Genomic DNA, 15340 nt, shown 5'->3' on the forward strand with positions numbered 1-15340 from the left:
TGCATAGAGTTTCTAGCCCACATCTATCTGGGTAAATAAAGTGATGCCCAGATATGAAGTTTTACTGTACCAGAATAGAGCTGCTAAGGAAAAAGACTACAGAAGATGAGAAATATGGTTTGCTTGTGTCTCAAAAAAAAAAAATGTGGCCTAGAAAGAGAGGGGGAAATGGTGGAGGACAATTCTGCATTCTGTTAATTCTGTTTTAAATAAATGCTGATTGGCCAGTAGCCAGACAGGAAGTAGAGGCAGGGAAATGAGAACAGGAGTATTCTGGGAAGAAGGATGCTCCCTTGGAAATCCTGCCTAGATCACTGAAGAAGCAGGATATGACCTGCCCTGCTGAAAAAGGTACCGAGCCATGTGATTAACATAGATAAGAATAATGGGTTGATATAAGTTAAAAGTTAATAAGAAGCCTGAGCTAATGGGCCAATCAGTTTATCATTAATGTAGACTCTCTGTGTGATTTTCTTTGGGACGTAACGACTGTGGGAACTGGGCAGGACAGAAACCCCTACAAGCAGGCCCTCATGTTACATGGAGCTATGTAGAAAGTGAGTTCTGCATTCCTGGGTATACCTGTATACCTAGAAAGGTAAAGCATTTGCTACACTGCCGTAGTGGTGGAGTAGTTGTAGACTCCCAATTATGTTTCCAACATCTAGTAAACTTCTGAAATCTTTATTCACTGAATTTATGGCATTTAGGATAATTTCCAAAGATTTTTAAGTTCTTATTGTTTGTGATTATTTTTTCATTCTTTCCCCGATGGTGCCATGTGGAAGTCATTGCCATAACATTTTAAGTTTCATGACTTTATACACACCAAATTTCATACATCTCATGCTTTTTCATTATATAATCCACTAACTTATTTTCTGTTTACATAGTCATTATTCATAAAAATGACTCAGCTTCTTCTGGGCCAAGTATATCACTTCAATGTGACTCTATCTCCTCATGGATACCAATCTGTGACTCAAATTCAATGTTCCCTCATTGTAATTGTTTTACATCTCCCTAAACCTAGCCCAGTTCTGATTTTCCAGAATAAACTAAAAGCAAGTGGAATTACTTACTTAATTTTTCAATTATGAACAATTATTTAATCTTAACTTCAGTATTTAATACAAAAGACTTTTCCCTATTTCTAGAGTCAAATTGGATACCATTTATTGTAAGCTATTTTAGTATATGCTACAGCCACTTCCTTTATTCTGATAAAAAAAGAAAACCCTTCCATGAGGATTTTTTTTTGAGATTTGACTTCATTATAATGCAGTCTGGCCTCAAAAATCATGATTTTGAGATGATGAATCATATTGCTAGGACTGTAGACCTGAATCTCACTGACAATACAGAAAGCACATGACACAATTAGCTTAGCTGCTGATCTGATCAATGTTTGGGATCTTATTCAAATTCATAAAAATTAAATTTATTTTTAACTGATATATGAAATCATAAAATATACAGTATATAATTTATATTCACCAAGTATATCAGACCGACTTCAAATTCTCAGAAATCAAGGGTATTTGCTCAACTATGTTCACTGCAGCATTGTTTGTAGTAGCTAGAACCTGAAAACAACCTAGATGCTTCTCAACTCAAGAATGAATAAAGAAAATGTGGTAGTAAAAAAAAAATGACATCTTGAAATTTTCAGACAAATGGATGGAACTAGAAGAAAACCATCCTGAGCACGGTAACCCAGACCCAGAAAGACAAACAAGGTAAATACTCACTCCTAAGTGGATATTAGATGTAAAGAAAAAGATGACGAGGCTACACCCCACAACTCCTGAGAAGCTAGGTAATAAGGCTAAGAAAAACATGCATGGATGCCCCTGGGAAGGGGAAATAGATAAGATCTCTGGAATATATCAGGAGTGTGGGGAGAGTAGGGGTGAAGAGAAAAATAAGGAGAACAAGAGGGAATGGAGTGATTGAGTTGGGGAGGGACAGAGAGGGAGAACAAGAAAAGAGACACCTTAACAGAGGGGGGCAATTATAGGGTTAGGGATAAACCTGGTACTGGGGAAATTCCCAGGAATCCACAAGGTTGACCCCAGCTAAAACTCTGAGCAATAGAGGAGACGGTGACTAAATCTGCCCTTTCCTTGTAATCAGATTGATGATGACACCAATTGTCATGATAGAATGTCCATCCAGTAAATGATGGAAGCAAATGTAGAAATCCACAGCGAAGCACTGGCCTAAGTTCCCACAGTTCAGTCAAGGAGATGGAGGAGGGATTATATGAACAAAGGGGTAGAGATCATGATGGTAAATCCACAGAGACAGCTTACCCAACCTAGGGGAAGCTTACGGATTGTGGACTAACAGCTGGGAACCTGCATAGGAATGAACTAGGCCCTCTGAATGTGGGTGACAATTCTATGACTTGGGCAGTTTTCAGCGCCACTGGCAGTGGGACCAGGATTTATCTCTTGTGCATGAACTGACTTTTTGGAAACCCATTCCCTATGGAAGGATACCTTGCTCAGCCTTGATACAGTTGGGAGGGCCTTGGTCATGCCTCAACTTGATATGCAAGACATTGTAGACTCACCATGAGAAGACTTGCCCTTTCTGAGTAGTGGATAGAAAGGTGGGGAGGGAACAGGAGGCAGGAAGGGAAGGGGAACTTTCATTGGTATGTAAAATGAAAAATCCTTTTAAATAAAAAAAAAAAAGCAATCTGTCTATCTCGTGCTCTATGCCTAAATATTGACACTGAGAACTTGGAACACCATGTCAAGCTCAAGTAATTTCTGAAATTCCTTTGAATATGCTTCTGCCATCTCCTGCAACATATTCAAGTGAACAGGCATTGTTAGCATAGATATTTAAAGAAATCTCAGTCTGAAAAATGTTGAAGACAACCTGTATCCCAAAGCACCAAATATTCTGCCAAAGAATAAATCATTGCATAATAATAAAAGTATACATATTGTATTAGTATGTAAATTTTCTTTCATTTTTAAATAAAAAATAATTTATATATACACAAACAATTATTTGAAATAAAATCATACTGGTTTATGCATCAGCATATGCTTAATTTTTATACATTTTTCAAACATACACAGCTACATATAATTACACAAAGATTTCTTGGCTGTAATGGAGTCACTAGTAGATTTAAATAAGAGTCCTATATAACAGAATTCTAGAAAATTGTTTCTAGATATCTTTCAATACACCTGTTAAGAAACTTCTTGGTGTGTTTTAGAACATAAAATAAGAGGCAGCACCCAAACCCCAAATTCAAACTCACTTCAGTAACTGTAAATGATTCTAAATCAATTAACAATCTAATTTTTTCTGGTGGAGTCATTGTTATTAAGATAAATAATTGTAATGAAATTCATAAGATTTTTAAAAGAAAAATATTTATTTTTATAACAGACTGACACGGATTTAGGGGTACTAAAATTATATTTAGAAGAATAAATGCCAAAAAGGGGTGTAAGTTTTTTTTAAAGGAAAGAAAGAAAGAAAGAAAGAAAGAAAGAAAGAAAGAAAGAAAGAAAGCTCATGAAGAAGTCACCCCTGGGGTGAGGAACAAATCGCTGAGACTGGAATGCAGTGCTCCTACTGTGTGACAATAAGAAATAGTTCATTTCAAGACAAAACGGCAGCCTACGGAATGGGAAAAGAGCTTCACCAACCCCATCTCACACGGAGGTCTGATCTCCAAAATATATAAAGAACTCAAGAAATTGGTCATCAAACGAACAAATAATCCAATAAAAAAAAAAACAGACCTAAACAGAGAACTCTCAACAGAGGAATCTAAAATGGCTGAAAAACACTTATGGAAATGTTCAACATCCTTAGTCATCAGAGAAATGCAAATCAAAACAACTCTGAAATTCCACCTTACACCTGTAAGAATGGCCAAGATCAAAACACTGATGACAACTTATACTGGAGAGGTTGTGGGGAAAAGGGAACACCCCTGCATTGCTGGTGGGAGTGCAAGCTGGTGCAACCCCTTTGGATATCGTTGCAGCAATTTCTCAGAAAATTAGGAAACAACCTTCCTCAAGACGCAGTAATACCACTTTTGGGTATATATCCAGAGGATGCTCAATCGTGCCACAAGGACATGTGCTCATCTATGTTCACAGCAACTTTGTTTGTCATAGCCAGAACCTGGAAACAGCCTAAATGTCTCTCGACTGAAGAATGGATAAGGAAAATGTGGTACATTTACACAATGGAGTACTACACAGCAGAAAAAAAAAAATAATGACATCTTGAGATTTGCAGGCAAATGGATGAACCAAGAAAACATCATACTGAGTGAGGTAACTCAGACCCAGAAAGACAAATATATGTACTCACTCCTAAGTGGCTTTTAGACATAAAGCAAAGAAAACCAGCCTACAAATCATAACCCCAGAGAACCTAGGCAACAATGAGGACCCTAAAAGAGACATACATTGATTTCATTGACATGGAAAGTAAAAAAAGACAAGATCTCCTGAGTAAATTGGGAGCATGGGGGCCATGGAGGAGGGTAGGAGGAAGAGAAGAGAAAGGGAAGGGAACAGAGAAAATTTTAAAAATGATTAATTAATTAGAAAAGAATAAAAAGAAAGAAATAGTTGATTTACTTTGTCAAAAATTGCTATTCATCTGAGTGTGTTCCTTCATTATTTTATTCTATTATATAATAATTATGAAATATTTTTCGGATTTTAACTACTCAACTTTTAAGTGTAAGGATAACATATTCTTTTCTTCGGTTAAAAAAATAAAAACATCTATAATATTATTAATGGAACAAAGCACTGATTGCTTCCACTTTTATATCAAATTGTGTATATGCCAGCTATCCATCTGTGCCTCATGCTGAGTTATTATGGGGTTTCAGTTCCTTGGAAATCCAGGCGAAACACTGATTAGTTACAACTCAATAAAATGTGCCTTTGTGACAATTACCATCTGGAAAGAGGAAAGGAAGGGATCAGAAAATGTACCCCAACAGGACGCTAGAATTCTTGGCACTTTAGATGCTAACAAGGTTAAGACTACAGCGTGAACTAAACCTTGGTGACACATCTTCAGCCAAAGATTGTTAATGGTATCTTGAAGGAGCTGTGCCATTTCAGTAATGAAACAAGTTAGGCATGGATTTCTTCAAGTTGCTCTTCATTTAGAATAATCACCTGTTCCTGTCAGAAAGTATCCGTTCTTCAGTTTGCTTTCATGGAATGTCTGGACCCTTGTTGAAAGAAGAGAACTGACCGCTACAGTAACCAAGTAATTAAAGACTGCGCACTGAGAATTGAGGCATTACAACGACTACTTTCAAAGTCCTTCATTTGGTATTGTTACAAATGATTCATTCCTATCTGATCTCCCTATGCTATGGAGAAACAATGAAAACAAGGACGATTTTTACTCACACCCTGAGTTTTACTTGTACATGTTTAGATAGTACGTCAAGTCAAATTTTCAATTTACCGTCTAGAAGATAAAATGTCCCCCAAAGGAAACTGGCAACACTAAGAAGAAAGAGTAAAGAAATTGGGGAAGAACTGGCTAACCAGTAGAATGCGTGTGCCCTAAGTTAAAACCCTAGTATGGCCATGAGTCCACAGTCCTACCCCATCTGTGACCAACAGTTGGATGAATAGGGTAAACACAGAGAAGTGATGCTCTGTAGAACAGTGTGAGTTGTTTTCTTTAGAGGGGGACCAAGGAAGGACTGTGTAACTCCAGCTCTTCTCTATGCTGTGTTATACAAACCGACAAACACCTCAAGCTAACTAGATGGAGGGAACTAAAGCAGTTCCCCAACTCTGGCAGCTGTGGTTGAATTCTGCTCATTTTTCTATAGTTGGAACTTGACATTGATCTTCAGGGCATAGTTAACTTTAAAAACGCCAAGAAGACAGCAAGTTCCTATACATTTCTGCACTACACTTTGTGCTCTGAGATATACTGTCTCACTGGTAGACATGAGTTTGTCTATCACATAAATTTCCAGCAGAAATGGGTAAATAAGGTTATTTTAAAAATATGAGAAAACCCAAACAGAATGTTAGAGAGATTTTTACATATATAAAATTCATACTTGCTTTATTAAAGACTGAGATCAATACTTTAGAACCAAACACCAAATAAGTAGCATCATCTAAACAGAGTCACACTATGAATATAATTTTATAGAGTGGTTATTTTATTTTTTAAGATATATAGAGTATTTTATTTTATTGAGGTCATCTGAAATTTACTTGATGTGTAGATAGCTCTCTCTTTATAAAGATTTGTCAGAATTCTCTTCTTTAAACATTTCCTTTGTAAGTTACAGCTGAGTTACCATAAAGGAAAAGAATCCATCACACACAGCAGCCAGGCCTCGGAGTGATGACCGAGCTGTGCAGCTACTGAAGACTTTATGGCCCTTGAAACAGCATAGCATAAATCCTTCTTTTCTGGAACCATTCTCCGGCTAAGGAGAGGGATCTGTGTCTGTGAACCACCGTCAGTAAGGCATTTCAGGCTTTCAAATGGCATCAGTGGTACCTACTGTTTAATGTTTTATTCTATATTAAAAACTTTGCAGCTCAGTTAAATTAACCCACACCAATGACACTGTATATTCCTTTCTTGCTATTGAACAGTGGCTTAAGTGTTCTAACCGAATCTGAATAATTGTGAGAAACTTGCAGGCACTGTGTTTCCAGATAAATATCCATTTGCTATTATCTAAAACTTGCCATCAGATGTCTTAAGGCTAAGGTAACATAAAAATAATTTTATATGTACAACCACAAACAATATTGTGTGAATATGTGTACACAATACTTTGGAATAGGAAATATTTGCACGTATATAGTAATGATATAAATATTATATAAAAACCAGGGTTTAATTTGTATTTTTCTATTTATAAAACTTAGAACACGGCTTAGCAATTACAAACTATGTAAAAAATATACTAAAAACTAAACTCAGTCTAATCTGCATAATACCTTGATCCCTAAAAGTGAAGCATCCTATTGCCAAAAGCTGAGCGGCTGAACAGCGTGACAGACTTGCACTCTCGTTAGAACTAGAGCCATTAAATGTTCATTACACAACTCTCCAGAGCACAGACATGCTTTTCCTGATACAAACTATTTCTACACAGAACTGTGCAACTAGTATCCTTTTGATAAGAAATTTATATCTTATTTAACAATGATCTGTAGTAAACACTACCCACATCCCAACAATAAACACTATCAATTATAGCAAACATGTAGATACTTTAAAGGTGGAATTTCATATTTTTCTTACTATTATTTTACTACAAAGAGATTTAGAAATTTTATATGCCCTAAGAATCCTGTGCATTAAATTTGGCTTATACTGTACTCCTTTGTAATGGTTTCTATTGCTCTAATGAAATACCATGATTGAAAGCAACTTGGAGCGGAATGAGTTTATTTGGCTTACACTGCCATATTGTTGTTCATCATCAAAGGAAGTTAGGACAGGAACTCAAACAGGACTGAAATGTAGCGATCAGAGCTAATGAAGAAGCCACAGAGCAGCACTGCTTACTGGCTTGCTTATCATGGCTTGCTAGCCTGATTTTTTATATAAAGAACCATTGTAAGGGGGCCGCTTGTTCATTTCCCACCTGCACAGACTCCCGAAATAATCACACAGAAACTGTAGTAATTAAATCACTGTTTGGTCCATTACCTTTAGCTTCTTATTGGTTAACTCTCAAATATTAATTTAACCCATTTCTATTCATCTGTGTATCACCATGTGGCAGTGGCTTACTGGCAAAGTTTCGGCATGTTTGTCTCTGGTGACTCCATAACTTCTCCTTGACTTTGTCTCCTTTCTCCCAGCATTCAGTTTGGTTTTCCCTGTCTAGCTCTACTCTACCTATCACAGGCCTAAGACAGTTTCTTTATTAACCAATGGTATTCAGAGCATACAGAGAGGAATCCCACATCAAAGAACCATCATCCCAGGGATGGCACTATCCACAACGTTCTTCTCCACCCCCATCAATCAGCAATTAAGAAAATGGGCCTGCATACAAGTCGATCTTATGAAAGCATTTTCTTAGCAGAGGTTCCCTTCTCTTAGATGACTTCAGCTTGTGTCAAGTTGGCATAAATCAAGCCAGGAAAGTATATTTTTTATTTACTTGAATGATGCCGCAGGGCAATTGGTAATGAAAAATCCCCAGACTATCTTAATACAAAATATACAGCTTTAATAAACAGAAGTAAGACTTACAACAGCTTACACCAGAATTCAAACGATCCGTCTAGGCGCAGGAGCCAGGCAAAAGAGAGCTAGTGAGCGTGCTTGCTAGGTTTATAGGCAAGCTTTAGCCTAAGGGCAGCACGCCCCTAAAACAGAATGTGATTGGCTGAACTCCCCTATCACTTGAAAGCAAATATCCTACTATAGATTTAAGAAATAAGTTGTCATACACATAAACATACTCATTATATTATTTCAACTATTAATTCTCACCCCCAAACTATTACTTTTGTAGATGATGTTTAACACAGTTGGTGGCAACCTATGCAAACTAGGGATGAAGGTTAGAGTTAACCAAATTATATTGGTCTGACTTTTTGTTCTATTTTAATCAATAATGCCCTTAAAACAACCCTTTAGCATTGTAAACCTAGATGTCATAGTATGCTCACTCTCCATGATCATAATACAGCTGCCTCCAACATAAACAGAACAATCACTTCTAGGGTCTAGCATGGAAATGGCAAAATTCTGGAATCTGAAATGTGGGACAAAGACTTGAGCTTAGAGGAACGGTTCTGAGCTTTCAGTTGTCCACTGGCCCCTCCTGTTATACACACGGGTCTCTGCTGTCTGACTTTCTCTTTATTTTTAGAATTTTTGCTAACTTTGTTTCAAGTGTTGGAGTCTTCTTTGTTATAGGGACACAGGAAAGTCAAGTGAATGTTTATCAGGCGTCTATCTTATTTGGATATTTGATAGGTAGCTGACATCGTAATTTAGGTGCATTCTATCTAAAATGTACAGCAACACATTCTGTTAAGGAATTTTTTATTGAATCTTTACTTTTTGTGAGCCACACAGTCATATTATATTTCAGGAATACCTGATATTAGTGCCATTTCAACTACACGCAGGTATAAATAACTTCCAAGAAAAAGTATATCAGTGTAAGTTTTATTTTTTTTCCTGAGAGCAATTCAAAACACTTGCTGTTATAATGTGTGATTTCCCTCTGTATGCTGTGAATATGTTTTATTACCCTTGGTTAACAAAGAATCTAATTTGGGCCTATGGTAGCACAGAATAGAGCAAGGTGGGAATTCTAAGCAGAGATGGAGGAGAAAAGAAGGCAGAGTCAGAGAGATGCCACGTAGCTGCCAAAGAAGTCAGACACCCCAGAACCTTACCGGTAAACCACGAACCTTGTGGTAAAATACAAAATAAGAATAAGTCGATTTAAGATATAAGCGTTAGTTAATAAGAAGCCTGAGTTTTAATTAATACAGTTTCTATGTTATTATTCAGATCTGGGTGGCCAGGAAATGAACGAGCAGCCCCTGTCAACAGCTGTGCTTCATTATGAGTCTAGCTGCCCAGGAGCAGAGGAAGCACATATATAGACCAAGAGCTCGAACCACCATCTGTTAGCTGGGACAAGAGAAGCCTAGAAAAAGAGGGCAAAACATGAAACCTGGGAGCAGAAGCTGGGGAAGAGGAGGATTTGTTGAGGGGAAAGAACCACTAGACTAGGAGTTCTCTAGTAGTACCTGGAGTATACAGTTGTTAATTGGAGAACAGTTGTTTGACCAAAGGAAGTCACACACATTAAGTGCTATCTACAAGAATGAATACTCAGAGACAGAAAGCAGAACCCTGGTTTCTAGGAGCTTCTCAGGAAAAGGTAGGAAAGGAATTGATTCTTCATTGTGTTCCATTTGTGAGATAATGATCTCTGGAAATTTATTGTATGGTAATTTGAATATAATTGTACCACTTAACAGGACACTTACAACAGTGCAGATGGTAAATTTTATTTTGTATGTGTTTTGTAACATGTATTTTTTAACAAAAAAAATGTTGAAAATAAAATGAGGAACACAATTTAAAGTCTAACAATAATCATCCAGATTCAGTAGCAACAAAGGAGGTACAAATATAAGGAGATTGAAGAATTTAGTTTTAAAAAAAAAATACTTTATTCTAGGTAACCCCATTCAGAATGATGGTTTCCAGCTCCATCAATCAACCAGTAACATCAATCCACCAGCGAATTTCGTATTTTCTTCACAGCTGAATGATATCATGTGGTGAAATGTTCCATTCTATCATTCATCAGTTGCTGGACATCTAGCTGCTTCCATTTAATGGATGTTTGTGAACAGAGCAGCAATAAACAGGATGAGCATGTATCTCTGTAGGAAGCACAAAACTCTTTGGTTGTGTGCCCAGCAACATTATAGCTGGGCCCCGTGGCAGATTTATGTTCAGATTTTCGAGAGACCCCCACACTGATTTCCATCGTGGCTGCCCCCATTTGCTTTTCCCACATGCAGTAAACAAGGGCTCCTCTTCCCCTGCATCCACGGCAGAGCTGTCTTCAGTTGCTGCAGTTTTTGTTGGTCTTCTTTATTTGTTTTTGTTTATTTTAAGCACTCTGACTGCAGAAAGATAAAATCTCAGAGTAGTTTCAATTTGCATTGTACTGAGAGGGCTGAGTATGCTGAACATTGAAAAAAAATGTTTCTTAGCCTTTTGTAGTTAAAATTCTGAAAACTTTCTGTTTACAGTTCTATACTGCCTTTTTTTAATTGAGTTGTTAAGGTTCCTATTATTTTTTAGTTAGTTTTTATATTTCAGATACTAATTTGTCAGTTATCAACCTGTAAGCTAAAATAGTGGCTAGCCTGATAAGACATACCCCTTACTGAAATAATGGCGTGATCATGTGACATCATTATGCCCACAGAATGATACCTATCTCCATCGTCACCAGAGAAGGCTCTGTTTGTAGCAGATGTTAATCAACACTGCTATAGATATAAATACAACTAACCAAAATGAAGACTGGGAAGTGGCCAGTTATAAATGGACTATCTGTATCTCATACCCTCCTCCCAGGCTCACAGATAATTGTGGAAAGGCTGTAAAAGCCAATGGTGATCGATGACTGAAAAAAAAAAAGTGTTCCCTGAACAGAACAGGGAGCTTTCACTAGGATGCATGTGAAATTTGCAGGGAAATTTTCTACTCAAAAGGAGCTATGACAGCAGCTACAAGACCTGTGTAAGTGGAAACTAGATGAAATCTCATCCTAAATAAGGGGGTGGTATGCAAAAATGAATATTTTGCATATCACCATAGAACCTTCATCTGGCGATGGATGGAGATAGAGACAGAGACACATATTGGAACACTGGACTTAACTCCCTAGGTCCAAATGAGAAGCAGAAGGAGGGAAAACCTGAGCAAGATAGGCAGGACCAGAGGGAACCTTCATCCGATGATGGATGGCGATAGAGACGGAGACCCACATTGGAGCACTGGACTGAGCCCCCAAGGTCCAAATGAGGAGCAGAAGGAGGGAGAACATGAAAAAGGAAATCAGGACCGCGAGGGGTGCGTTCACCCTCTGATACAAGGGGACTGATCGAATGAGAGCTCACCAAGGCCAGCTGGACTGGGACTGAAGGTGCATGTGATCAAACCAGATCCTCTGAATGTGGCTGACATTGGGGCTGACTGAGAAGCCATTGACAATGGCACTGGGTCTTGTTTCGTCTGCATGTACTGGCCTTTTGGGATCCTAGTCTGTTTGGATGCTCACCTTCCTAGACCTGGAGGGAGAGGGGAGGAACTTGAACTTCCCACAGGGCATGAAACCCTGACTGCTCTTAGGACTGGAGAGGGAGGAGGAGAGGGAGTGAGGGGAGGGGGGGAAGTGGAGGGAATGGGAGGGTATGGGGAGGAGGGGAGGAAGTGGAAATTTTTATAAACAAATAAATAAATAAATAAGGGGGTGGCTGTGATATATCACCCTAATCAAAGGGTTATTGGCAAGGTATGGGAGATGGAGGAAGGAATGCCAGTACTAAGAGTGTGACCCCTGCATGTCTGGAATCACGTTCCTGCTGCATCTGGGGTCTATGATGATGTCCATGGCCCATGTTACAAGGGGGGGGCTCATAGGAATCATGCTTGTTGAAATCCAAGGGCCATGCTGAGCCATCATCATCCCTCACTGGCCCTGGTCCTGCCCCTTACTGTACAGTACAGCAAGAGAGTACAAGAGAGTACAGCAAGCCCCATGGGAGAACTGGTTCTCTAACTCTGGAGAGACGACATCACCCCTCATAACCATCATTGGAGAACTGGCCCCAAGGCTGTGGGACTAGAAAAGCAGGCTCTGCCCTTCCCATAACAGGGGTGATCCCAGTTACCCAGACTGACCAGTTCAGCTACCACCCAGACCCACATCCTCTCACTACTTTTCGATGTTCACAATGCACATGACACGTCTAAATCAAATTCTTCCTAGTAGACATCGTATCTTAGGGAGAGACAGGTTTTACATTCTTTACCCTGAATTCCCAGTCACATGACCTATGTTCCCATTCATGCCCATAATATATATGAAGACACATTTAGTTGTTGTCTGCGAAACCCAGAGCTAGACACTCTAATTAATAATACATTTGAAATTTTCTGAAACATAATTTTAAATAGAATTATTGAATTACATAGCTGCAAATAGTTAAAAAATTGGTTTACAGTGTTCATTCTACAACTGAAGGGTAACCACGAGATCACACCGCTGAACTGACACAGAAGGGCTGGGCTATTTAACTTCCCAGGTCATCACTGTTGAGATAGACACAGCACTTGAGCTTAAAAGACCTGAGGATAATTTTACTCCTTGTTAAATATAGTAAGCGGGGTATATAATTTCTTCAGTTTGATGAGTAGTTATTGTGTTTTTATCATCCTTCTTACATAGTTCCTGAGAAGAACAAAGACGTGAGTCAAATATATCAGTCCTATGTTTATGACATGAGGCCAGGAAGCATTACTGTCTCCTCTGAGAATTTGGAGGCCATAGTAATTCACTGAATTCCACCCCTTATGAAATAAAGATATGAGCTGGACAGTGGTGGTGCACACCTTTAATCTCAGCACTCGGGAGGCAGAGGCAGGCAGATATCTGTGAATATGAGGTCAACCTGGTATATAAGATCTAGTTCCAGGACAGGCGCCAAAGCTACATAAAGAAACCCTGTCTTAAAACCATCTCCCACCCACCCAAAGAAAAGGAAATAAAGATATGAATTTTGGTAATTAATACTCTCAACCCACAGTTATTGCTTTGCTTGGTAATAAAGTTGTACGTGTAGATTAGAAAATCAGAACAATTTGGAATTTTGGAGCATATATTAGGTCACTTTGGAGAGCATCATACACACTAGTATAAGTATAAAAGCTTGAACTGGAAGATAAAATTAATGAATCCAAAGTGTAAGCAGCCAAGCAGGCTCTTAGGAAATCAGATTCCTCTAAATGGTGCTGTGGATAACAGTATAAATGTCAAGACTCTTCTCATATTTCAGTTGAAAACTGAGAGTCAATGTACATACTAAAGCAACTGCAACACAAAATCCATTTTAGGTTATCAAATAGGGTCAGAATTATTATGGTATTTGCATTTCTAGTGTCTGTAAATTTTCCTTTGCTCCCTCTTCTTCACTAATTTTCAGATTCTAAAGTGTTAAATTCAAGTGAGTTGATAAATGCTAAGTTATTTCAAAGAACAGTCTGATTTCCAATGTGCTGTTTATACTTTTTAAGACCTTTCTTGAATGATTTGAATTCTTTATGATATATTGTTGCATGTTTTATGCAATCTGAGACTTATCAAAATGAAGCAGAGAGTTTTATTTCCTCCGAAGCACAGCCAGGTCCTTTACCTCTACAGCAAGCTGGGAGCTGAATTCTCCGTGCACTGCTTGCTTCCCCAGCTCTGCTGTACCTTTAAATCAACTTTACTCATACTTGGCATCACTCCTTAACCACAGCTGCCAATTGCTCAAGGTGGGAGCAAGGAGCCCTTAGCATTTATAAATAAACTCTTCTCAGTGTTCTCTAGCAGCAGAATCTAGGGCAGAAAAAATATTCTCAAGGGACATGGAAGAACTGTGTAAGTTTGAAACTTAGGGATGTGAATGTTTATGTTTCTAATAACCTGAACAGTTTGATAATGGTTATTTGAGATGCTTAAGGACAAAAAAAATCATCTGACACAACTTTATGTGTCCTGGGAGAGAACCAGTGCTCAGATAGTACATGATCAACAAGGTCTGGCTATTCAACGAAGCAGAAATAAGGAACAGAAAATGCATTCTTTTGGAACAATCCCACATGCCAGAGTTTACAGTGGAATCCACTGATGTAAACAGTGGTTTAAATTCTTTGTGACCACAAGTGCCTAGTGGCCATGAAGACTCTGTTCCTCATCAAACAGTCACTGGGAACTTATTCAAGAAAGTGAGAAATGGAGATCTTATAACCGGAGTTGTTAAAACCATTGAACCCTTTTATTATATGACATCATGCAGAAAAGAAGCTGCATTATATACCACCATTTCTATTCTCTATTCTTCCCATGATTGTTGCAAATGTTCTCTTTCCCATCCTCTGAGCTTCCCAAGACTGTTGCAAGTGTTCTCATGAATCAGTACATGGAACAGCAATTTAATTAAAATAAAGAGTAAAAATCTGAGGTCAGTCTTGCCTTGCAAAAGTTTGGTCATCTAAAAAACACAAGTAGATCCTCCCATCCCTAACTAACAAGATTAGCATGAGGAGAGTGGATGGAAAGGAGAGATGCAGAATACAAAGTTACTTTCCAAATTTTGAAAGCTTGAATCCACACCACTGTATCATCTCTGTCTTGATTTCACAGTGATTTTCTTTCTTTTTTAATTATTATTTTTATTGAGCTCTACATTTTTCTCTTCTCCCCTCCCCTTCAACCCTCTCCCAAGGTCCCCATGCTCCCAATTTACTCAGGAGATCTTGTATTTTTCTACTTCCCATGTAAATTAGATCTAGATATGTCTCTCTTAGGGTCTTCATTGTTGTCTAGATTCTCTGGGATTGTGATTTGTGGGGTGTTTTTTTTTTTTTTGCTTTATGTTTAAAAACCACTTATGAGTGAGTACATGTGATAATTGTCTTTCTGAGACTGGGTTACCTCACTCAAAATGATGGTTTCTAGCTCCATTCATTTGCCTGCAAAATTCAAAATGTCGAGTTTTTTTCTGTTGTG

The 15340-nt window shown here is 38.2% G+C and overlaps 1 protein-coding gene across 3 annotated transcripts in view; it reads right to left on the reverse strand.

Annotated features, from left to right (window-relative positions):
• Positions 1 to 15340, reverse strand: part of Sntg1 (syntrophin gamma 1) — a 482604-nt gene that overhangs the window by 425854 nt on the left and 41410 nt on the right. The window lies entirely within an intron of this gene.

This window comes from Myodes glareolus, chromosome 16, assembly GCF_982192425.1.
Source record: "Myodes glareolus chromosome 16, mMyoGla1.1, whole genome shotgun sequence".
Lineage (NCBI taxonomy): Eukaryota > Metazoa > Chordata > Mammalia > Rodentia > Cricetidae > Myodes > Myodes glareolus.